This window comes from Spodoptera frugiperda, chromosome 10 (genome assembly GCF_023101765.2).
Source record: "Spodoptera frugiperda isolate SF20-4 chromosome 10, AGI-APGP_CSIRO_Sfru_2.0, whole genome shotgun sequence".
In the NCBI taxonomy this organism is placed as follows: domain Eukaryota; kingdom Metazoa; phylum Arthropoda; class Insecta; order Lepidoptera; family Noctuidae; genus Spodoptera; species Spodoptera frugiperda.
This window is the reverse complement of record NC_064221.1, coordinates 7,908,034-7,934,955: the sequence shown is the minus strand read 5'-3', so window position 1 is coordinate 7,934,955 and position 26,922 is coordinate 7,908,034. Positions and strand designations below refer to the sequence as shown.

At 34.8% G+C, this 26,922-nt stretch overlaps 1 protein-coding gene and 1 long non-coding RNA gene across 4 annotated transcripts in view; both read right to left on the bottom strand.

The window, feature by feature from the left end:
* Nucleotides 1–26,922, bottom strand: part of LOC118277469 (microtubule-actin cross-linking factor 1) — a 323,764-nt gene that overhangs the window by 291,542 nt on the left and 5,300 nt on the right. The window lies entirely within an intron of this gene.
* On the bottom strand, nt 18,249–19,559 carry LOC126911156 (uncharacterized). The gene is made up of 2 exons (XR_007705705.1): nt 19,194–19,559; nt 18,249–18,860 (listed from the first exon to the last, which is right to left on the bottom strand). It is a non-coding gene; the product is annotated as an uncharacterized LOC126911156 (long non-coding RNA).

Genomic DNA, 26,922 nt, shown 5'->3' with positions numbered 1-26,922 from the left:
TTTCTTAAATACACTTAATTTTGTCTTTGTACCCACGGTTGGTTCGGTGGCTGGGCAACCGGCTGCCGCGCAGTGTTGCAGCACGGAGCAACACTTTGTGTGATCCACTAATTGTTGTTTCGGGTTTGGCAATCATGTGTATATGAACTTTTACGTTTGTAAACGCAGGCACGAGATAGAAGAAAGAACTTTTAGTTAAAAAAAGCATATTAGATACATATGTGTATAAGATACCTATGCACAAATACCACAAATTTTCCTACAATTCATTAATATTCAAGACATCAATTACTCGATTATTTCTACACCAAAATGTCACTAACATAATTTATTTAATTAACGAGACAAGATTAAAATAAAAACAGAAGCTTGTATACAAAGTAGACTAATTAAAGACAAACATCTGTAAATTAATGGACCGGGTGCTATAATTACGTCAATTGACTCCAATAGTTAATGGTCTAGGAAATGTAAGAGGTAGTTCACCTTCTAAGTTAATGTCTTAATAGACATAAAATGCTTTAAAGGAAGATGTATGTATACTATGTTAGTAATTTATGTATCTGGCTCATGTACGATGATATAATAAATAAACTTTATTATCAACTAGCTTCTGTCCGCGGATTCGCCTATGATTGATTAAAAGCCTATGTCGTTCTCGTGAGATGAAATAGAGAAAAAGTGGCCTTTGTATTATTATAAACCATAATCTATCTCCGTTCCAAATTTCATCTCGATCCCTTCAGCCGTTTTAACGTGAGAGTAAAAAAGAGTTGCGAAAAAGTTGCCTCGCAAATCGCCCGTCTGCACCAAACCTCACCTCACCTGTTTAATATATTATGACAGGTGGCGCACAAGTGGACCGCACCCGGTGACGTCATTATGGTGTCACTGGGGTTTAATAGACCCCAGTGACCATTGTGCCCACTTCTCGAATAGATCAAGGTCGATGCTATAAAGATGCCACAATGCAGAGTAATAAAGACACATTCAAAGTTCGGGTTACTGGCTGAATGATTGAACAGTCTATCAAAAGCCGTTAAAATGAAGGTAAAATCAGTCGCTAGTCCTAGCTAGGCGAACGAGTTAACGGAAAATCTATCTAACATTGTAATTTTCGTGCTCCATCGTAGATCGCATCGTCGCTTACTATCAGAGATGTGCTATGCTATGTTCTTGTGGATGCGTTTGGCTTCCACCAATCATATTTATTGGTACACAAGCTCAGCACAGGTGGAAACACACTCAGCTAAGCTATGTTTTTTTTTTGCTCCATATTATGGAAAGATGGCTTCCTTTCTATCGATATGCGCATCTTCCTCGCACAGCTACATAGCTTAGTTTTAGTGGAAACAATCACATGGTATCATAGCAAAATTATTCTACACTCACTTATTCGACTAGTGTATAGTCTGTGGTATAGTGTAATAATGCAAATTTTCTAGAAAGAATAACACTCTATGGTTACTTTTTACCTACAGTATTTATTGTATAAAACAAAATCTGGTGCCTATTCAAGATCCTATACGAAAAAGATCCGTGCCGCAATTTGAAAACAAATACAATAATTAGCAGGCACACTGAAGTGATTGACTCCAATGCCAAGGTTAAGTGGGATGCTAATAGGAGCTCCTTGGGTTCGAAGTATTAATTTGATCGAGTTGGGTATTTTACACTGGTCTTCTTATACATAGGGCAAGCTACAAAGGGAGCTTACTAATCAAATGACGATTGATCGACACTGATATTGTGAAATTTCGTGCTCTTGAGTTGAAAAACTAAACGGTATCGAGTTTGGAATTTTATTGGATTAAAATTGTATAAACAGGTCTGTAATTCCTATAGGAATAACTAATCAGTAGGTAAATGCATGATAAAAATATCTATTATGTTTTTTCATAAATAATTCGAAATCATAATATATGTACCTAAATAGCCCACAAATATAAAGTTAAGAAAATAAACTCCAAGAACATTAGCCTTACCTTATTTGGAATAAAATATAGCATAGCAATCATAGTATGCAAAAAACATTTCAAGTCTGGTATTTTAAAGATATTATACTTAAATTCTATTTTATTATCATAACTTTTACGACATATTTTACAACCGCGGGACATGTCCCGATGTTAGCATAAAACTACTCGTAGCTACATTTATGTAGGTAGATGGAAAAAATATTCAATACATTTTGTTATCTGATGTAGAAGTTTCATTTAATAATTTTATATTTCACCTGATAGTCAGTCATCACTGAAGTTCTTTCTCATTCTTTCAAAATTTCGTGGTGCAATGACTGGGCTTCTCCCAAGTGTGCAGTCTCTTTTGTGCCTTTAGGCAAAAGTTATTCTGTCTCCTGCATTAGATTCATAGCGAGAAGTGGAAACTATCGTTCTTTTTCTTATCTAATAATATCTTCTGATTTATTTCGTTGCGGGATCCAAGACAGTTATTCATGTTCCTGAGACGCACCGGACTTCAGAGTTCCGGTGTTTTCATTGTTATATCTACTGTAGATCCTGGCTTACAGGAGTTGCAGCGGATTTGGGAGGTTGTGGCGGGTTTGGGCTTAAAAAAACTAGACTATTCGTGATGCACCTTTTTACATAAACATAATTCCATTAAAAACACCTTCTGCCCTTTCCTACCGTGTGCCCCAACAGCCTTGTTACACAACATTATCATAAAAACATGATTATGTTAAATTATTACTCTAAATGTTAATATAAAATGATTTTGATACATATTATAATGGTGTGGCCGTGGCATTAGATTAAAAAATGCAGTCTAACTAGTTGAGTAGCGTGTCAATGTAAACAATTACCTAGTAATAATAAAAATCCGGTCAAGTTTTTGGAATTAGTGAATAGAATGATTCCGCATCTATCTAAATAAAAATGAATCGCCAAAATGTATGTATGCGCATAACTTCTGAACGACTGCACCAAATTGGATGATTTTTCTTTAATGTATTCCTTATTGTCAGGAGGTTTGTATAAAAATAATTATAGAAAAGACTTGCTGATCGTTAGTCTCGCTAAAACTCGAGAACTGCTGGACCGATTTGGCAGATTTCGGTCTTGAATTATTTGTGTAGAAAAAACAATATAGAGTCTTGGTATCCGCAATTGTTTTCTGATCTTGAAGAATAAACAAGAAATGCTCCCTTGTTTTAATGCAACACCACATAATAACTAGTGAAAAAAAATCGTCAAAGTCGTATCAATAGCTCGCTACTTATATACGAACGACTTCGATTTGAACACAACGCAAACAGAACCCTAAATAATATTATAATAAGCTTTAGAATTAGGTAATCCATTGTAATCGCATTACTCTAACGATATTTGCCTACAAATTATAATGGCTACTAGGAATATAACTAATCTCTTGATTCGATATCGCCATAAGCTTCATTTCTTAGAATAAAATATTATAATTATGTCTATCATTCAATACCGTTTAAATCTGAAGGTCTTTTAAATTACCACTGTCCCTGATTATAGGATTATGAATTTAGAAATTCCGGTCACGGCCTATCTGTGTGCTAAATTTTATGGAAATTCGTTCAGCTGTTTTGGAGTTGAGGAGTAACAAACGTACGTCTTAGATCAGTAGATCTCATACATTATTTAGTCAGTAAGAGTCTGTACCCTTAGTACCAGTTTGCTTTACGTTCAACGAAAACGAAACGAGAGCGCGCTGACTGGCTGGCTTGAATAAACCAACCAATGACAGCGCGTAAAGCAAACTCATAATAAGGTTACTGACACTCCCTTGCGCCTCGCCTAGGGCGGGAGAAGTCACTGGATGATTTCCCCTCTTAAAAAAAAGACCTTATAAGTAAATTGGAAATGGAATTGTACCTAACTATAACTTAGACGTCTAATACTTCTGTCTATCACTGCTATGGAAGTCACAATTATGACGTCATAATTCTAGTAAGATGACGTAAACAAATAGTTCGCGGTAGCCATATTAATAAAGGGCTTATCAAGATTGTAGAGCGTTTCCGTTTCTTACTACAATGACATTAGTTGCCAAGTTATTGTTTGGGTAACATTTCAAGGATAATCTCATGGAATATTTGGTGTTGGAATTTATTAAGACAATTTGTGTAAAAAAACATTGCCCCACACCACACTAGGATCTGTTCCGGTGTCATGGGTGAGTTTACAAACATACAAGTTCACATTACACATCACACAAAGAGTTGTTCCGTGCGGTAATTGAACATTGCTACACGTTACGCGGCAGTCAGTTTACCCAGCCCTAGCCACCGCCACAACCATTTATAAACATACATGCCTAAATATAAACTTTAGTGTTATATATTTTTTAGTTTTATTTACATTATATACGAGTGTATGCAATAATAAACCTTGAATTCTTTAATTAAGGTTTTTTATTAGACTTTAATGTCATAAATACCATTAGATGTTTTCCTCTATTGAGGTAATTAAACACATTAGTAAAAGGTCGTATGTGTAGGTGTAGATACAAACTTGTTTCTTTTATCAATCGTTACATAGGTAGGTGTAGCTAAGTCAATGACCCTGAACCCTATTTTGTGATTGTGACAAGTCGTACAAGTCCCATGGGAAAGGGGAGACTTGTGTAAACCTACATAAGGTATGGTCCCATGGGATAGGGGAGTCTCATGTAAACCTACATAAGGTATGTTGCCCTGGTGAATTCTGTGTAGTCATAGAATTGGTAAAATTCTAAACTGGCACAATGACTGTATAAAGGTTAAGCTACGCTTGCCGAGGTTGATATGAGGATGGGAGAACTTCACATGATCACATCTTGGATTAACTAATGTTAAACGTTAAATATCTTGAATTAATATTTCAGAACTAGTCAGCAGTATCGAGTTTCGTGAACTAATTGTTTTTTATGGAATAGGTGGCAAACGAGCAGACAGGTCACCTGATGGTAAGCGATCAGCGCCGCCCATGGACACCCGCAATACCAGAGAAGTCACAGGTGCGTTGCCGGCCTATTAAAAAGGAGTACGCTCTTATAAAAACTAATATAAATTATGCTAATATAAAATATGCAAAAATCGAGAACCTCCCTCTTTTTGTAAGCGGTTAAAAAAAGTAACAAACAGCCTCAACCTACCAAGGCATCATAGAACACAGAAGTTCACTACAAAACCCAAAACAAAGACGACACAAATACCCCATTACAATGCTAACGCAACCGACAAAAAAACGTCTAACCGGTCAAAAGTACCAGGCGATCATAAAACACAGAGAGTTCATTCAAAACAGACTGTACGGTACTATAAGTAGTAGGTAACAATGGACGCAATGGAAAGAAAGCCCCCACGGCCATTAGCTCCAATTACTTAGAAGAACATGTTCACACTTGAGCTTTGAACAATCAATTTAGAAGTTTAGTGGCTACTTTATGTGTATACGTACTTAGTTAGGTACTTATGTGTTTTAGTTTAGAAGAGTGTAATGGTCACTTTGTTGGTTAGAAGTTTGATAGGCTAAGCTGAGCAAGGAGTTTTTAAAGATTGATCCCAAGTTTAGATAGTTAATCATTTAAAGTGATAGTATAGCAATAGGATCACCCTATTTTTAAACAATGAGAATTATAATGTTGTTTCGGACATCGGACTTAATCCTCGAATTGAATACGAGATCGGTCACGTTTTTGCGATTTTTAGTTGACTTACAGATTTATATGTACCTTACCTACGATACTTCCTATATAACGATATATTCCTCCTTTCTTTAAGGGGGAAAGTCATCCAATGGCTTCTCCCGTCTTAGGCGAGACGAGAAGGAATGTCAGACTCTTACTGACTAAAAACCACCCCGTTCCTACTCCTGCTTTTCGAGCCGGAGCCCCAGTAAACCCGCTAGGTAGTCCGCAGCTCTGGATGTATTCCTCCTACGATATATTCCTATCAATCTAGGTATATCTTGAGATTGAGAAGAAAGAAAATATAGTATAATATATTATATTGTTGACATGTTATAATAGAATCCGGTGTTCATAGAAACACCGCGGGTGGCGGTTTAACAAACTGGTTTAAAATGGTCGCTAAAATATGGCCACCGTGTCTGAAGTTATTTGGAACTATGTCGCAATATCACACATACGTGTATGCTTAGGTACTATTATGTTTCTTGGTAACTTGTTGTTCCCGAGAAACATTAAGTAATATAACATGAGATCACGTCCAATATTTATGTTATGACCGTGATAGAGGCGGTAAGCTTTTTGGCATATGATACGTGTGACTATTCCTAGCTACTGCTAAGAATTTGTAGAATGGTATCCTTCAAAATTCTGCATGCTTAGTAACAATTGTACAGTGAGATTAAAGAGAGTAAGGAAAGCTAATATCATCCTTAAATTATGTTTAGTATTGCTGGACAAAAGCCTTTCTCACAAGAGGCTAATCTGCATATAGTTAACACATATGACCGTATATGTTTAGTTCCGGAGCTGCGGACTACCTAGCAGGTTTACCGGGTATCCGACTCGAACAAGATAAGGAACGGGGTGGTTTAGTCAGTAAGAATCTGACACTGGAAAAGTCATATCATAAGACGAATTAAAATAAAACAAAATAAAACCGTTTAGTTGATATGTCAAGCAATTTAGAAAATTTTAACACATTGAACGCCGTGGTGGTCGCCGGTGACCGACGTTAGCGGAGGATTTGCCTTCAACAGTTTTCTATTGGCAGTCAAAGACTTTAAATTACCTTTTCCGTACAATAACTATCCATTAAAAAGTGTAGATATTGAACTATAAAGAATACTAGAGAATATTTCTTACATTAATTTACTCTAGTATGAACTAGCCCTTACGCCCATGAACTACCTCGAACGAGTAGCCGGCGGGTCTAATTGTCACATTCACATGACACACGTAATAATAGGAGAAAACTGGTTAAGTACCTAATTAATTAACTACATACAATTACCATTGTGCTGAAGAAATGTGGATTACTGAGTAAACTACGAACTTTCAATGAAATTAAATAAAAAAAATAATAAAAATAAGTAATCGAAGGAACTCAGCGATGACGACGTATTTTCCCAGACATAAAATACATAAAAAATATATATAAATTTACAGATTTTTTAATTATCTATTCAATATCTATTGATAAAATAAATAAGGCTAAAAATTAAGCATAAAACATATTAGTTACGTAACCATTTATTTATGTAGTCACCGATAAGTAGATATAGTTCGAAAAGTGATTCATCAAACTTCATAACAGGGGGAATACCCAAAAAATATCTATCAACACAGCCATTACTGTCAGATAAAATCTGACACCATTAAAATCAGCACAGCAGTTTTGGAGAAATCCACTACAAAACATTTAAATCACATTAGAATGATATAAATCATGCATTGCTGCAGCGTAGGCGCATGATCCAGTTCTGTCTTCATATTTCCTTTAATAGTTTGTAACGGGGATCGGATAATACCGTATTTCAATATTATTCTACATTGTTATAATAGTAATTTATTGTCTTTGAAGCCTAGTTTCTCACGAGTGAAGAACGAATTGTATTGAAGGTTTAGTTTAGAAGAAGTTGAATGAGCGGGGATCACTAAGAATAGGTAGTTACTTTTCTCTTATTTTATACATAGGTATTTGTGTAGAAAGGATGATAGCAATTATTATTATATTATGGTTAACTAAATTATGTAAAGGAGGTAGTGTCGTTAGTGGTTTCATTTTAACTATTGAGATTGTTGTAAACTGCAATTATTAAAAAATACTACTGCAAAAAACAATACCTATTTGTTATTTTTGTAATTATCGTGTATTGTATACTTATCTACATTTATTTTTATTGTTTCTTTTTCTTATTTTACTTCGCGTGTATTGTTTATGCCTGGTGTTGTACCAAATAAATATTAATTAAAATTTTTCTCTCGTCCAATTTAAAATTTTGGTACCTACTTAAAAAAAAACATTTTGGTATTTTTCAGCAATCTATCATCAAGAGTTTTCGTGTTTACAATTTAGAATTTCCTATAGGTAAGTATTTGTATTAAACACATTCATCTGACGTACTGACGTGGAAAATCAATTCAAATCAATACAACTCTAATAGGAAGCCATAATTAAACAAAGGCGCCAATAAATATTCAATAAAAAAATTAATAGACAAGTTCCGTCGTTGACTTTTAAAATTCGAACCGCGCATCCGCGATTCGGCGCATGCGCGTAATCCACCAATCTCGCCCTGCGATCGCGGGGCAATGGCCGCTAAGGAACAACTGACCAATGTCCGGTCACGGTCCAATCTTGACATTGCATGTTCCTTTTATGAAATGTTTGAGTTTTAATCGATGGTATTGGAAGGATTAAGAAATAAATATAACTAGTGTAGATTTTGGTGAATCATAAAAATAGTAAACAAATTAAAGTATAGCTATACATATTCTTATTATGTTCAAACTTCAAAGTATTTTTCGGTGACTCAGTTAAGCTTGCACTTTCGCTTTTAATGCCAAGTAAACCTTCAAAAAGGGATCTTTGTCAAACTAAGCGTCAATTTTCGATCCAACATATTTTTGTCAAATCAAAAATCAGAGAGCAATGAATAAAAGCACGAATTTCATATTCAAAGGCTTCTTTCACAATGTCTAGATGCTGTCATGTACCAGATATATTTGAATTGGAAGCGTAATTTGTATGAACTATCTGTTGAACATAAGTTTATCGGGTACTTATCTATGTAACTATAGAGGTGGTCCTAACACAAAACAAATGAATTAGGTAATCATAATCATCAACCAGTTTTTTTTTTTTAAACGTTGCCCCACATTAGGATTTTCTCCTGTGTCGTGGGTGCGTTTACAAACATACAATTTCACATGCACATGACACCCAGACCCGAAACAACAATTTGTGGATCACACAAAGAATTGCTCCGTGCGGGAATCGAACCCGCTACCCGTTGCACGGCAGCCAGTTGCCCAGCCACCGCGCTAACCGTGCAGTCAGTTTCCGTCCACTACAACACCCTTTCCAATAGCACTCCACAAAACTCGACATTCAGCTCAATAAACCTATTTATTAATACACAAACATTATGAAATAACTATTAATAGACGCACGCAATGCACCAATTAATCCAATCATTAGTATCTACTGATTTATTGTGTGTTGTATAAGTATTGCACTTTATCAAAACATTTATATTGCAGTTCAAGAACCGTGCATTAATGAAGTTGTTTGTAAGTAAATAATAATATGACCTAATTTTACTATAATTTTGTTGTTTAAACAAATTAAATTAGTCATTACGACTGAGTCTTCCGCGACTCAGTCGTCGGCTTAACGGGTTGCCGGGGTTCGGGCTCGAAGCTGGAGGAAGATCAGGGTGGTTTTTGGTCAGTAAGTCTCTGATACTCTCTCTCGCCTGGCCTTAGGCTCTTTGAAGCCATAACGACTAAAATAGAGACCTGAGTCGCTCTGTTAGTCAATTTACGAACCTATATTGGCTAGTTGCAAAGTACTGATTCTAATGGAGAGAAACAAGAAACTCCAATTATCTAAATATAAAGAGACTCATAAGTATCTAACAAATCGGTAAGTACAAGACATCCATCCACAAGGTGGACAGACAACTTGATAAATATCGCAGGTCGCTTCTAATCGACCGATATAGCAACAATTGAGGGAGATTTACGTTTAATAGTGGCAGTCTTGTGGTTGATATGATGACAATGAATAAGAAAACAAGTAACCATCTACAATTATCTTACTTTTGCAATGAAAAACGAACATTCCAGTGTTACGAAACTGAAACTAATTAACATAGTTATTTTCTTACAAAGATATCAAATGGTCCATGCTCCCAATTACTCCGATCACATCAACGAAACGTGTCACGTCACACACTGAGTTAGAAAGTGTTACGCTTCACGTACTGCGTTCGTGCTATATACTCATTATGTACTTACTATCATGTAAATAACGTTTAATATATTGACAAGGTGATTATTTATTAAGTATTGGTTTTCGCGCGATCGCCACGCGATGTTAAAAGTGACAGTGGTTAATGAGAGGGGAGAATCGAAAAAAGGTGACGATAGCAAGAAGTCAAGAAATAGTGTCTAAATCTTGGTAAAGGCAAGAAACATAGATGTGATGGATGGGATTTTTGGCTAATTATCATTCAAAATAGGTCGATTATCTGTTGGTTTATTCCTGTTCAAACACTGACAGCACTAACCACTACTGAATGAAGATTACTAGGTACATTTTTGTTATATATAACTATCGTGAGACATACTAAATTAACGAGAAACAACGATTTACTTCCAGAATCACAGAAGGACTCCGCGTCTGTGCACGCTGCTCATGATGAAGAGTCCCTTTGTGACTCGAAAGAGAGATATACAGAGAGGGCTTTTCACAGAAGACTATTACTCCTCATCACATAAGCATAAGCATGTACTTCTACTTACTTACCCCTTTAAGGGAGATATACCTAATTAGTAATTAGGTATAATGCTAATGATCTTAGTAATTAGTAATTACTAAGATCATTAGGACTAACAGGGAGGCCTTTGTTCAATAGTGGACATGACTCTGGCTGATGATGACATGACAAGATCATAAATTATTTACTTTTCATTCGCAAAATGAATCACTCCCACGTGCTATTCAGTTATTTATTTATTCAGTTCTTCATAGACGAATACAATATTTAGTTTAATACTTTCTGCGGACGACCTTTGTGTTGTGACGTCATATGCTACGTCATCTAGACGTCTAGGCTCCCCGGAGTTAGTGTTTGACGTATTAGTTGCGTAATGAGATAAAAGTGCTAACTTGGTATGTTCTTACGTAATACCCGGTTTCCATAGATTAGGACATGTTCTCTTCAGTTTTGCGCTGTCTTATGCTCTATTTTAATGTTGTGGCAAAAATTGGTAGGGTTTTTTATTGAAAAATTGTGGATTTTTAATATGCGGATTTGTCTTGTTTAGCCAGTAAGAGAATAGCGTAATATCAGCGTAACATCCTTCATTCTTCTAGCATTCATTGTACCTTTTTGAGAGAAATAAACTAGTTAGTTAAATTATTTCAAGAACCAAATATATAAATCCTAAGCAGGGTATAGTTAACTATGACATATTAAATATTTCGATATGTTTTCAGGTATCTACCTTCACGAATTCTTGACGCTCAAAATTACTGACAGACCCTAAACAGCTTCTAAACTATTCCATATTCTTAAAATGTAAACGAAGCATAGTAAGTTAATCTCGCATCTTGTTTGTCATAAATATTTGCGTGCAAAATCATGAATATGTATCAGTAGTCGCACTAACATGTAAAAGATAATTCATAAGCAAATTATGCTGTTTTCTTGAGGTGAATAAAAAGAAAGTGCGTCGTGGTAGCTGTGCGGTTACGGTCCAGAGATACCACGTGATATTCAGTTATTTATTTATTCAGTTCTTCATAGAATATAATATTTATTTAATACTTTCTGCGGACGACCTTTGTGGTGTGAGTCATATGCTACGTCATCTAGACGTCTAGGCTTTCCAAGTTAGTGTTTGACGTATTAGTTGCGTAATGAGATAGAGTGCTAACTTGGTATGTTCTTACGTAATACCCGGTTTCCATAGATTAGGACATGTTCTCTTCAGTTTTGCTGGCTGTTATTACACTAAAATTAGTATTGTAGGTTGTGGCAAAAGGGTGATTCCAGTCCCAGTGTTAGTGTCCCTATTAAAAAAATTGATAGCATATTTAATGAATGTGCATTTGTCTTGTTTAACCAGTACCTATGGTCTAATAGCGTAATGATCAAAGTACACATTCAGAATTCATTATTTTAGCAAATTTTGGTTTATTGATCTTCTGGTTCTTAAGAGAAATAAACTAGTTAAGTCATTTCAAGAACCAAACATATAAATCCTAAGCGGATATACTTAGCTATAACGTATTAAATACTTCGTTATTAGTTTCAGCTACCTTAACGAATTCTTGACGCTCAAAATTACTGACAGACCCTAAACAGCATCTAAACTATTCCATATTCTTAAAATGTAAACGAAGCATAGTAAGTTAATCTCGCATCTTGTTTGTCATAAATATTTGCGTGCAAAATCATGAATATGTATCAGAAGTGCACTAACATGAAAAGATAATTCATAAGCAAATTATGCTGTTTTCTTGAGGTAATAAAAAGAAAGTGCGTCGTGCTAATGTGCGTTACGTCCAGAGAGTATGAGGTTATCTTAATGTGCTTGTGTTTTCTACAATGTCGTTCGTATTGTAAAATGGCTGACTCGATTCTGTTGTTTGTGCGATAGCATCGTCGGTTTCCAATGCATGATTTTGTATTTCCAATTTTTTGTCAGTTTGATAAGATAGTCTACGCTGTTTACTACGGTTTGTGAATTTGAGGATCCCATGTTTGGAAGTCATTACAAATAGTCTACGCTCAGCAGTGAACGTTTTCTGGCTGTTATAAAGATTAAAATTACTCCCATGTAGGATATAAAAGGGCGATTCCAGCCCCAATGTTAGTGTCCCTAGTGATAATTTTGATAGCATATCAATGGTTGGAGTTTCCAACCTATGGTCTAATGATCGACGATAAAATGAAACATCCAGAATTTATTACTGTAGCAAATTTTATTGTATTGATATTCTGGTTCTCCTCTTAAAAACAGAAAATTAAAACTAATAGCCAACAACTTCTGTAATTAAAGTTACTGCTTGATTCCCAGACAGATTTACTGTTTTGGTTTTAAAAACTTTTTCGCAATTTATCTCTCAGCTTGGCACGTTCCCAACTTGGACTGCCTTACTGTTAACCGAATTCAAAAGAAATAGTAGTTATCTGTATGGTTCGTTTTGAAAAACAAAGACTTATCTTAAATATTACTATTTGGGACGACACCCAAACTCTTTAGCATTGCTAAGTACAAAATAAGTACCTAGATATAAATTAAAACGACAAAACATACATACATACATACATACATACATACATACATACATAAACTCACACCTGTCTACCAGTAGGGTGGGCAGAGACAATGGAACACCAATTACTATGATTCTTACACACCTCTTTCGCTTCATCAACAGTCGAATATATAAAACGACAAAATTACAAACAAAATACCTACTGAAACCTCCCACAAACTTAATTCCCACTTAATTGCTTTAAAAGCAATCAAGCAAGTTGACTAATAAAATACATGGCAGTATAATTTTTAAACACACCCTATAACCGTTTCTCAGACCTTGCTACCGGTCTTCTGCTATGCCTGTCATCGTCCAATCAAACTACTTTTTGCTACCATCACAGTATCCGGTTAAATATACAAACCTGCCAGTATTAACTACGGTAAAAGTATGCGTGTCCTTACATACTACACAATAAGGACCACCGTGACTGTTAGCGATCAACTCAAAAACTGCTGAATGAAATTTTATGCGATTTTCTTCAGTGGATAGTGATTCTTGTGGAAGGTTTAAAGTGGGTAATAGACGAAGGAAAAACTACGCAGACTTGTAGCTCAATGACATTTATATCACCTTCAAGCCTTTAACTGCCATCAGAAAACTGTTGAAGACAAATCCTCCACTAACGTAGGTCACCGGTGACCTACGTGGCAGTTAACGTGTTAACCCATAACCGTACAATTATTTATTAAGAAAGTAAATAAAGAGGATATTTGTATTTGGAGATTTTGCCTATTAAAAGTGCCTACCTACCTAATATAATTTATGTGGATTATATAGTACAGTAACTAGACGAAACTACGGGCGATAAGTAAGTTAATAATAAAACTAAAGCATTCATAGATACGACGTTACTCGACCGTGTCCAACGTGTAACAAAAAGCGAACGTTTGGTCTTATTACTTTATGTTTTAACAAGTTATTTCTTTTATTGCTGAATGTGGCGTAAATTAAATTCATTGATGAGAAGTTTATTACCAAAGAAGAAGGAAATAAGTGCATTAGTTAAATCTATGATTAAAAAATGGGTATGGTAATTAGAAAGACACTTCTGGAGTTTTGGACGTTCATAGTTTAACGTGTTTCAGTAACCGCTTCCAATCAAGTGGGGCGTACGCTTGTTTTCTATTTAAATTGAATAAAATTTTCCTGTGTGGGATGGCCCTGAGAAAATTATTAGTAGTTTATATTTTAAATTGTGTCGTTAGTACAATTTAACACAGTTCCAGTAAATTCGCATAAATCACAATTCAATATAAATTGTGATTTATGATTTAAAGAACTGATATTTATTTTCCTTATTTCACATTTATTAATTATTACTGCACTCCACACGTCCCAAGTATGACAGTGCCGCCATCATCTTATAGTGTTGGGACACAACAAACTTACTATTATAGTGATGTAACATTGTCTGCCATGACAAACTCGCCATCTTTTCTCTAGTGGAGCCCTCCACTTGAACTTTTGGCCCATACGCACTTAGATCTGCCTTGGGCAACAACAAGTTTTCCCTTATCATTCCCCGTACATACGCCATAAAGCCTGATTTAATAAGCCTCGCTCTATTTATCGTTCAGGCTCTCTTTGTCGGTTCACTGGCCGTACCATTCACGTACTTTCACCATTAAAGACTTTAATAAGGTATTGTGTTTATACTTTCAGATGTCGCTAGTTATGCTTAATTTATTTCGGTCCCATCGAAAGTTGGTTTCATGTTTCATTTGGAAACTATGATACTTTATGTTTTAGTTTGGTACCTACTACATATAACAAGGTTCGAAGTTGCTTGAGGTAGATTTTCTGGGAATTTAATGAAATTAAGCTATTCTATTTAACATTTAGGCCTGAAAATTCTTGTTGCCAAGAGAACAGTCGATATTTTGATCTTATGTAACTCATAGGAGTCTCTCACTGGACTTAGTGTCAGATAGTATTTATGTCATCGTATTGAAGTAAATCTTACAACTCCTATTTATGTGGCAATTGCTATTTTATGAATACTTATAGAGGACGATAAACGTACCTAACAGGTTGTTCATAGCTCAAACTCATTAGTATCTAACAAATAATGATGTAACGAGAACTTCAGTACACACAACACATAAATTCCAAACTTTACGATAAATTTCTCAAGCACTAGGTAACAAAATCCATTTTCAATAAGCTTTAAGTCAAACACGATTGGTACTTAGGCATTGCATAACTACTAACCGGTCAAAGGCTTGGTATGGAGCCAGGAGATATAAAGTATAAGCTAGATCGTCTAGATAGCAGACACATGCAGCTCGTTCCAGATTGGTGGAGACGACGGGTCTCGACAAATGGCGCCCATGACGTCACAATACATAAATATAAATACTGAAGGCTGTTGCGGGATAAACTTGGATTGAATGAGGAATAATTGATGAAGCCTGTGATGAATGTCGGTGGTAACTGTGATCTAGAATTCTAGACAGATTATGCAATTTATTTTAATGTCTATCAAACTGCTGAATTTGCGAACAGCAAAACACAGCTTTTCTAAAATAGAGAATAGTATTTTTCTAGAGAAGCTCATGTTTCGCCAAGATAGACCTTATAACTATGAAAAAAGAAGTTATATACAAATGGCGAAAAATAGAAATAGTTAGCACAACACTGCGATTCTCTTTACTTCTGTAATTTAGAGAAAAACAGGCATTGCATCTGAGCTCATCCATCAGTCCTCATTAAAATCACCTACAAATGATAATCAAATTAGCTCTTAGCTCGAGCTAAACCAGTAGTAAGCTTGAGCTACCTAAGTACCAATCTAGATTAATGGAGAGCCCACTAAAGATAGGAGTATGGATCCGATTAGGGCAATCGCTTAGTAATTGGTCTTTAATTAAGTTCTTTACGTTATAATTTCCAATCAATTGCAGAACGTGTTAGAAGTGGGAAAGTTGTATTGATTTTTTTTATATCCATGTCTAACAGGTTGCCTCATTACGTAGGGACATAGCAAATAGAACTATAGCGAAGGATTTTCTATAGAATTAAAGTAGGTAACGGTAAATCGGGGTGAATAGAATTCATAGGGTGAAATCTACACAAAAATGGGGCGAATAGATGTTAGGACATTTTCGCAACATTATTAACCTCTCTTCTGTATCTATTCATCTCTCTTCAATTCTTGTTGAATTCTATCCATCCCGTTTAACTAGTAAGGTACATGTTACGTAGTTTACGCAGCAATACCTATTTACCAAATAACATTATAATGTATCTATTTCTTTATCATACTGCGGCAAAGTAAATGCTGATGAGTAAATAAGACTTAAACAAAAACTGGTAAAACGTGAGTGCCAAATGTTTTTCCACAAATAAAAACCAGTGAAGCATGCAGGCTACATGTTAAACAAACATTTAGGAGTACATTATGTAAATAGGTTAACTGGGTATTGTCACTATAATTGTCAAATACCTACTTTTATACCGCAACCTTGGCGAAAATGTCTTTAGTTTCCACGTGGATAAAAATTTGTTTAGTCATTTTAGAATAGGTAGATAACAAACTCATCACAAATTGTTGACGGTAGTCCGCAATTTGTAATGAAGAAAGGTAGGATGAATAATAGGTAGGCAGATAAATAAAAGTGACCACTGAATCTTCATTTTCGTGAATTCATTTAAAAAATCTTTTGAATACGGTTTGATATGGGTGCGATTGTGACTTTGAGGTGCGATAGCAAGGTATTTTATTTGTTTTCGTACGGAAACCTTTTTAAAAAGGAGGGTACTTAACTTACCCTTATTTGTTATTTCAGTAAGACTTTCAAAATACTGATTTTACTTACGCCCACGCTAATGGAGGTGTAACGAAATAAATTCTGACCTAATATTTTATGATAATCTTTGTGAATCATGTCGATGACACACAAGATTAAATGTTTTTGATTAAATGATTTGTGTGCGGACCATATCATAAAGTTGAGTGCTAAATACATACATGTATTTATTAATTTTTCTTCTAACACATTAAACGTAATGGGGAGCAAAAGTGACCAGCGCTAGCGGAGGACGACAGATTTTTATTGGTCTTGATGTACGATTTTTGACGCTTTTTCTAGCTACATTTATTAGCTCTTTGCTTTAAATATCTTTAACATAATTGGACGTTTTAAATACGCGTATTATCCACGTACTACCATCAAGCAACAAAACACTAGGATTAGACTCAAAACAGTCATGCTAATAATTCCGTTCCTGATTTTCTGTACAAAGAGAAGTTTTCCTATTGGGCAGCGTTCCAATCTTGGTACCACTTCGATCAGGAAAATCTTCAAGTTTTCTCGGTAAGTACCTATTTGTACGTACAAATAAATATGTATTGTAACAAAGATCATGAAAGATAACAAAGGCAGGTACTTTATGATTCAGCCATTATGAGTAAGGAATGAGTAAGTACCTATATTATTATATTTAATAGAACTATGTATCTATGTTTCCTTATCTTCTAGGTTTATTACATAGTATATGCTAGCTATTGTCACGATTTGACAAAAACATTCTGTAAGGTCTTGATATCTTCTGCGTATTATTTTGAACGATAGTTGTTTTGTTCTTAGATGTAAATTATTTTTGACTTCTCATGAGTATCAATTCACACCTTCGCTACGGGTCCTTTATACCCTGATAAAAAGTCATTTTGTCTACTTTTACATTCATACAATCATTGCTAACTTCAGCGAAGACCTTCCATAATCCATCCATAACCTTCCATAATGTAATAATACACATCCATCATCATTCTTCATTTTTGTTACCACCCCAAAAGACCTGGATAGTAAAATAAACCCTCCGAAAAAGCGACCATGAACATGTTTTATGAACAATAAACCTTAGCAACGGTCTCGACACTTAAATACCCAATCCGCAACAGTGGTGCATTGCAGGGCGAAAATGGGACCATTCAGGAATAAGGCAGGCACTAGGGTAAAACCGGGATAGATGCCCTACTTTTCGAAAATGTTTCATTATTTGAATACCAAACATATTTGCATAGATTGTCCCTGTAATATAGTTAGTTTAATCATTTATAGAGCTTTAGAACCTGTATTTATTTACCTAACCATTACTGGTTTTGCAAAAATTAAATTTTTGCGAAACACCTTTTTTGGGGATAGGTGCCTACCTATATGGATAGATGCCTCACTATGAAATCGCTTAAGAGGATAGATGCCTGTGATGCGGGATAGATGCCTTTTTAAATAATCAACAAGAATACGTAATCACAATGTAATATTTATTTATTATCTTCATATAAAATGCTTAACCATAATTATATTTATGCATGTCTTTAACAAAAAATACAAAAAAAAACTGTTTAAGCGATAACATATTAAAATTATCATCTCAAACGAAACATTCCCGTTTCAACGTAGAAATAATTATTTAACATTAAAAAAAGTAAAAAAAGTATTCATCTCTTACAAAATAAAATTGATCATTTCGTTTAATCTTATTATTTAATATTTTTTCATTGTTCGTCTTTTTTTGGTAGCTTCAGTCTTGTTTATCTTAGATTCTATTTGTTTCTTTTTCCTTTCAACTATATCCCTTTTTTCTTTTATTTTTTCTCTAGAATTGAGAATATCTGCCGATTGTTTAGCTCTTCTTGCTAAAGTCAGAGGAATATTTGGTATTGGTGATGCTTCGGCTAAAAATTTAGAAGGTGTTTCTTTTTCTTTGTAATCTAGAATCCTTATTAGTGAATCATCACCTATATCAACAATATCAATAAGAATATCTTCTAAAATCTTAGGATCGATCAAAAGGCTTGGTGAGTTTCGGTTAAATGAAGTTGATGGCATATTGGGTGGTGTTACGTTCAGGTCTGCAACATACAAATATTCGTTTTTAAATGTAGTTGAACAATCAATTGAAGAAACCGGAAGTGTAGTTGTTTTTTCAACTTCAACTTGCAGTGTAGAGCAACACTTGCAGTATAGAGGGATAGAAGCCCCTAAAGTCAACTATCCCTTGTAAACTCGGGGCAACTATCCTTTTCACTAGGGATAGATGCCTCTCAATATTTTATAAATAAAATAAATGCAAACATCAGTGATTGACTCTTAAATGTGTTCACAAAGAACCAATGTATTAAAACAATTCAAATAAAATGTAATCATTTAACTGTTTATAAAGATATGGAATAGTGAATTCTTACGTTTGAAAATTTGAAGCCTTCGTCGCGTCCGCCGAGAATATACTGCGACACACAAGCGAGAAATGTCCGTCTAGCACAACAACTTGCACGTCACGGAGGTGGGGGGTGCATGTAGCACGTATTTAAACAACGAATTTGCTGTTTCGTTCTCCCGTAGTTGAGTTTTTAGAAACGAGGCATCTATCCTAGCGCGGCATCTATCCCGGTTTTACCCTATACAGCCGTGTGAAAACCTTGAACTTATGACCGGTAGACTATTTACCTCACTGAGTCATAAGAGCCTACCTACGCTGCCGCTGAGATTTTAAAACAAACACTCATATACCATCATGTCTGGTTTTGCAGTCTTTTGTAGACAGGTTGGCGGATTAGTTATTTGACTACAAATTGCTAAAACTAAACTGATGACTACAGGATATAAAGGTTCTTTTTGGGAGCTTCGGAGGTCTAACAAGGGTAAGACCGTTGGCTTGACGTGATCCTATAGTATGTTAACTTGATTTGTAATCGTATATGTATCGTCACGCCTTTTATCCCCGAAGGGATAGGCAGAGGTGCACATTACGGCACGTAATGCCATTGTACAATGAACTCACTTTTCACTAACTATTTGTGTTAATAAGTCTCATGTGGGGGTGGGGGTGAGTCTATTACCATTATACTGGCCAAACTTCCTCAATATTTTTAATTTACTTACATATTGTTTATAGTTTCAAACTTAAAACCGTTTAAAAAAATCTTTATTCGCAAGTTACTTCGGAAGGTAAGAATAAACTGAATAGTTAAATAAGTTTCTGTTTACATTATAACTTACAATGAACGGAATTGGCAGCCATTTTTTAATTCGAGTGCTCCATTTCCTCTCCGATTAGTAAAAGATAAATATGTCAAGACACGATTAACATTAGTAAATAATTGGAACCAAATAACGTTGTTTCCTCAGTAAAATAAATGTGTTTTATCAAAACATTTACCTACACTTTATATTAGATATTTGTTTAAAAAAGTAAACGCGTAGCTATTTAGTGCCTAGAAACAAATTGGTAGTAGTCAAGAAATAAACACTAGCTCAAGAAGTTATTTAAAACAGACCAAATATTGCGGAACATCAGGTACTTTTCCAGACTCCGTGCTGTTACTAAAACAAGGAATTTATTTTCAGCTGACTCAGTTGGTATTTTAAAATCTTTCTAAAACTATTCTAAAAGCTTCTTCCTCCGCAAAAATATTTGTTTTAAACGTACACTTAGCTTCAGTGATGAACGGACTAACGGATAATTCTATTTTGACGTTCCAAAAGTTACCTGTATGCGAATTAATTGAAAGAAATGCTCTGCCATATTGGTGATGTCGCCTTCTATAAGTCACTGAAATCTAAGCTCTTTCTTTTCTTTCGCTGCCTGATTTTAATACTATTAGTTAACAATACAAAATACTCAATAGGGAAATGACACAAATCTTTGTAACTCAACACTAAAAACACCTTTTTGGAAACCCAAAACGAAGTCCTATAAGTTGTTTTAATCTAGCGTGGTCCTATTGATTTTAACATAGACAGTCTGCTTTACGATTGGGCAAATAAAGCTTGCTCTTTATTGATTCGTGACCAAAATACTGGAGCCCTCACCGCCGTCGTCTGGGCTCGAGTAGCTTTGCAGACGTGGCGGCATTATTTGAGTCTGTTCTTTGGGAAATTGAGGATATGATTAGGTTTTTTATTCGATGAGAAGTTTTTGAAAGTCTGTTGAGATATTGAAGACGTTTATAAAATTTGGAACGTTAGTTAGCAGTTATGACTGATGATAGAATAAGAGTCGATCTGTTTTTTTTTGTTTTTACCGCAAAGGAAAAGTAACTAAAGGGAACTCTTTCGTAATTTAGTTTTTGGATCCATTTGATATTATTGAGCGTATAAATGAATAAAAAAAAAACATTTAATTATCACATGATACAAAAAACTAAAATGTAAGTAAGAATTCGGGACTTATAACCTATTTCCAGTTATTTTTTTGCCTTAACGTTCTATACTGTATCTGCCACTGCCACGTTGAATTTAAAAGGAACTCCAAATGGTATTTTCATCTGGAAACCGCACTGAAATTCAGCCGTGAAGAAAATAAAGGTACATTTGTATTTGTATAGTGGCATTTCTTGTTGCGAATAACTTTTCACAGAATAAAGTGGCTACTGAATAACTTGCTTCGTTTCACTCAGCACGAGTTCTCTGATATAACTCTTGGGTTGAAATTTTAGATTGTTCTTAACCACAGAAAACGTATTTGGCCCACACTAGAATTATCTTCTGCGACTATTCATCTGCTGGTCGCACAACAACTGAATCGACCGTGCATTATTTAATAAAACTGTTTTGAATTTGTGCCTAGTGTACTCAAGTTCAAATGAAAGTCGTCGCCAGTTATATGGTCCTCAGTTTTTTTTTAGCGTTGACAAGTCTGCGTTTGGCCACCAATGAACATCTGCCTTACCATTTCGAAAAACCCAGAAAGGTCTGTCAGATTTTCCATGCACAAAGAGTCTCATACAGTTACGTTAACATACAGACGTCATTGAACAACATAGCATTGAAAATATTTGAATTTCAAAACTATCAAACATTCATATATTCGTCGCGACAGTATGGAAACTGTATTTTAAACCGAATGTCATTTATTTTTTTTATTTGCACTGCAACGCGATTAGGACTTGAAGACCGAAAACAGTGCGATAAGAAACGCTAAAGAAGTTCCATAAAGGATACATAAAACTTTTAACATGGGTAAATATGATATTTTTATACATGTGTTTGGTCTTTTCTCAATATATCTTTATTTTCTAGTCTAGCCATAATGCCATTCACTATTGAACGAGGTTCAAACATTAAGTATTCAAGTCCATTAAACATATATCATTTAGCTGCAAGCGTAGAGGGATTAAGTACTGACTAATTTAGCTCCATTAAGCACTGAGACTATGTAGTATCGATCTGTACCAGCAGCGAGGCTGAAACTAATGTAGACATAGTTCGACCTCTACTTAAGGCAAGTTCAAACTCTGCGTCCCCCATTTCTCCTTTCAACTCAATAACAAGTATTGAGGTATTCAAGCCTTCAGACGCTTTTGTCCCTTTAACAGGGTTGCTCTTTTTAATTGCTCATGCGACTTTTCCGTGTCTTTCATTCGGTTGTTTTTGTTTTTTTGCTATGCACCAGTCCATAATGTTCATACAAATCTTGATTATAAAGGGAAACCGGAAAATTCCATCATGTTCAAGGTTACAGCAGATAAATTAATCTTGAAGTAATATTTCTACTGCGATGGTAAGTGATTGATGGTACACGGTTTCTAGGAATCTCATTAAATTGAATTGGACATACATCGGATGTCCAGTAATTGCACGTGGAATTGCTTTGGTCCTATAGGTAAATTTTCCGGGTTAGATGAAGGTATTCGGGTTGATTGAAGTTTAGATTAGGGACCCTAATGGCAGGAACCCTATTTTACCACCCATTACATTTATGGCCGTTGGATATTAAGAAATAGAGTGACAATTTCGTTACACGGATCCAATTTAGCATCCGAGTACTCTTTAATTTAAGAGAGTTGCTAACTTCTAATTTAATTTCCGTAGAAACTATGTTTACTACAGACAACCCTGCCACAGTTTCAGGTTTGAAAGCAAAGACGGCTTTTCAAACACGTTTACAGGAAATTCTCAGCGTGTGAGTCAGTGTACTAAGTGCAAAACACCTGAACAATGGCAGCGGAGTTTACATATTTATTTAACACGGCTACAGTCGGCCCGATGATGAATAGAGCAAACTGTTTAAGGAAAGTTTATAGGATAGGATTCATATTGTTTTCTTGTTAAGTCTTCGGGATAGGACGCAGGTTTTCTGGAACAAAGGATAGTTAATTAGATATGTGAAAGAATTAGTTAAAATGTGACTTGTAGATACTCTTTCTGCAAACAACGAAACGTCGGCAAAGCTGTATTGTTGACCTATTTGGTAGTGGTAGCTATCAAATAATCACTCACTTCAATTGAAAATGAAGTCCTTTTAAAGCCTATAAACGTTATCCAGCTGATTATTCAAGAGCTACTTACAAAGATAAGGTGTGCATTAATTAATTACACGCGTTGCAATCTGGATCAGATTTTGGTGAATCAACAAAGAACGTCGTGGAACTTTCTAGTATGTCTGACTAAGGGTATAATGCTCCTTATTTTTTCTTATTATAGTTACTCCAATACTTACGATACCGACTCAATTACTTATGAGTGGTTTTGCGTCATTGCTAGACAAACAATTTACTTGATCGGACACACGTGCTTTGTTTGCTATCATAATAAATTTATCCGGAGCTGCGGACTACCTAATGGGTTTACCGGGGCTCCGACTCGAAAAGCAAGAGTAGGAACGGGGTGGTTTTTAGTCAGTAAGAGTCTGATACTCCCTCTCGCTTCGACCAAGGCGGGAGAAATCATTGGATAATTTTCCCCCTCAAAAAAAACCTTGGTGGAATGTTATAATTATATCTTCTACTAGTTATCAAAACTTACTGCAAGAAGGTCCCAAAATAACTATTTATCTAGCTAGTTTATACACAAAGAAAATAAACAGTTTCGTCACAGACCATTATTCTGCTTTAATTCCGTATAATTGAAACAAGAGATCCGTTAGGGTATTACGAAAACGTCCTACATTCAACAATGTCTTAAAACTGTTAGATTTAAGTACAAACTGGTGTCGTGGTCACGATTGGAGTGTCCTAAAGGCTTACCTCCTTAAGTGTATTCCATCTGCATAGGTCGGATGGAATGTGACGAGTTCGTTGTCCTCCGAAATTAAGACCATTAGGAGCATCCTCTTTATTCCGATTCTAAGTTCGAGTGAATTTGAGACTTGTCACCTTTATTTTATGGACTGTTTAATTTTATTTATTGGACGCTTGAAGTGGGAGGAGTGACTTTGCTAATGTAATATGTTTGTCGGTTGTTAGGTGAGATCCATTCTTTACTTTTGTTTTTGAGCTCACAAAGCCTGAAGTATGTATTTACTCAGTTGTGTATTGTGTATGAGACAGCGCTGTAATAATTTGTTTCGTTTTCAAACCATACCTACGTATATATGTTTAACCACCAAAAAAGGACTGAGAAGAATTTCAACCATATTTTTTCCTTATTGTTTTGCAATTCAAAATGTTAGTATTTTAAGATATTCCATCAGAATTTGTCAAGGCGTTTACAAGCTATAAAAAGATCCTTGACAAGTTTACGACTTGCACGAAAACATGAACGAATGAACAGATGATCCAATCCTATAATTAGTTTTAAAGTCAAAAGGAAATGATAACCCGCGGACTACATCAAAGGAGGCTTAATCTATTATAAACTATTTATGGTTGAACTCTGATGAACTTCTTAGGATAAAGCGAGGAATAGGCGATGATATCAACACAGTTATTGATAAAGTTAATTAGTTGTTTAGAGGCATTACTCATGCTGTATTCAATCGCTGAAGGTCATTTATGAGTGGGCACTTTTACACTCAAGAGATTTGACGTCATAATGGAAGATTACTTTTAAAAAAAGTTTTTTCAACCGGAACTAAAATTAATCGGGGTTTGCGATATGAATGCGAATTCTATTAACTTGCATAATTTAGATATTCAATCAATCGATTATAATAAAGATATCGAGACAAGGCCGATTGCAGTGGCTAGGAAATTGGAATATTTCAGACATATTGTCGGTATTAAACGTTGATCAGATAGTGTTAATCGTAATCAATTAATTACCCACGTAATCTAGTTACGAATTTCTCTTTAGACCTATAGGAATATTTCATTAAATTCAGTCGACATTTTCAACGCTGCATAACCGTATTTTCTAGTCCTAAGTAATATTCTCACGGTTATAAGGTCACAGGGGAAATCGGTAGCTAAAGTTCTGGGGTCGGGTTGATTAATTTGCTCTGCACTGCACTGCATAGCATTTACTTTAGCGTAAGTATGGTAACGTTAGCTATATTACAGTGTGTTGCAAATTATTTGACCCAATTCTACGGCCTATTCGGTTGCATTTTGATTAATGAGAAATGGAAATGCTATCTAGAGTTATAAATGCATGAAATAATGATAATTGCAGTCTTGTAGTGCTACCTAATTTATTCGTTTTGACAAAAAAAGATTTCCCAATCTAAAGTTTAGGCTAGCGAGACACAAATAGTAATTGCGATAGAAAAAGAAGTTGATTGCAAAGGAAGAATAAGAAATATAAGTTTTCTTTATATCAATAAATAAAAACTTATTGGTCCAAAACAACTTAGTTATAGACCTAATCAAAATCAACATTCCAAAAGATGATTGCTAATTATTCAACCATTTTAAATATTCAAAACCTAACAAATGGACTGACAGTAGACTAGAATTGCTAGATAAATATTGACACGGCGACGCGGGCGCAGTAAATTATAAAATCAAACTATTACGCAATCTGTGATCAATCGTATTTTGACCTCCATTTTGGTCATTCAAATAACATAATTGAAGAAGTATTAGAATTGAGTAAAAAAATTGTTTTGATCATCTGTCATTCTTAGATAGATTAAGTAGATTTTAAGTGTGTAAGTATCTACTTACACGTCAGTTATAAGCAAAAGGTTACATTTGAATACGATCAGTCCTGATGTTATACTTAGTATAAGCTATTTCTGATTCCTAGTATGATAGTACTATTGATAAACTATCATCAACAGCCTATTAAGAGGCTACTGCTGACCAGATGCCTCTTCTCACATGGAGAAGGTTTGAGCATTAATCAGCATGCTTGCGGGTCGGCGATTTCAAACTTATAGTAAGAAATTACTCGTAAAAACCCAGGTTTCCTCTCGATATTTTCCTTTACCAGTTTGTTATACCTATTTTAAGTAGAATAAAATTATAAATATTATATTTATAGTTATTAGCATTACTTTTTTAGAGAGTGATTAAAGAAATCCTGCCAACAAACAAGTTTTTTATCTTAACAAACATCGATTTAGTTCATTATAGTGTTACGTATTTGTGCAAAATAACCAGTTTATTAATTAGTTTTTCTAAATTGCGACAGTGTAACTATAACCGGTTACAAAACCTGTATTTTAATTTTAATAAACGACTTTCTTGTTGCTCCATTGAAGTCGAGTGCTCACAAGTGCAAATGTAAAGAATTAGGATTAGGGTTCCGTTACCTGTTTGTACAAGCGCTTTTTAAATAAATAACTCAGTATGTATAAACAATCCTGTATTAGTAGAAAACTTAGTACCAATATCATACCATTTTGAAATAAGTAGGTTTTATCAAAATTTCAACAAGAATTATTCAAACGTACCCGCAGTTTAGAAGCTATTACCCCCGTTTTTATTAATAATAAGATACCGTGTAAATACCTAAGTAATTATTAGTATATTTATAAATTACTTGACAAACATATTGTATTAGGTACGATAAATTAATAAAGTAATCTAGGTATGATATTGCACCATATTTACATTAATAGCTAAGCTATTTCACCACAAAGTACAGTACATACAAAATTTTGTTTGCTTTTGGTAATTAAAAAAGCAAATAATAAATGTAGGTAGGACTTACATAAATAAATACCTGCATTCACAGACAAACCAGGTTATCAGTGAGTCAGACTAAAATTTCGAACACGAGTTACTAGACTGGGTAACTCGTTAGACA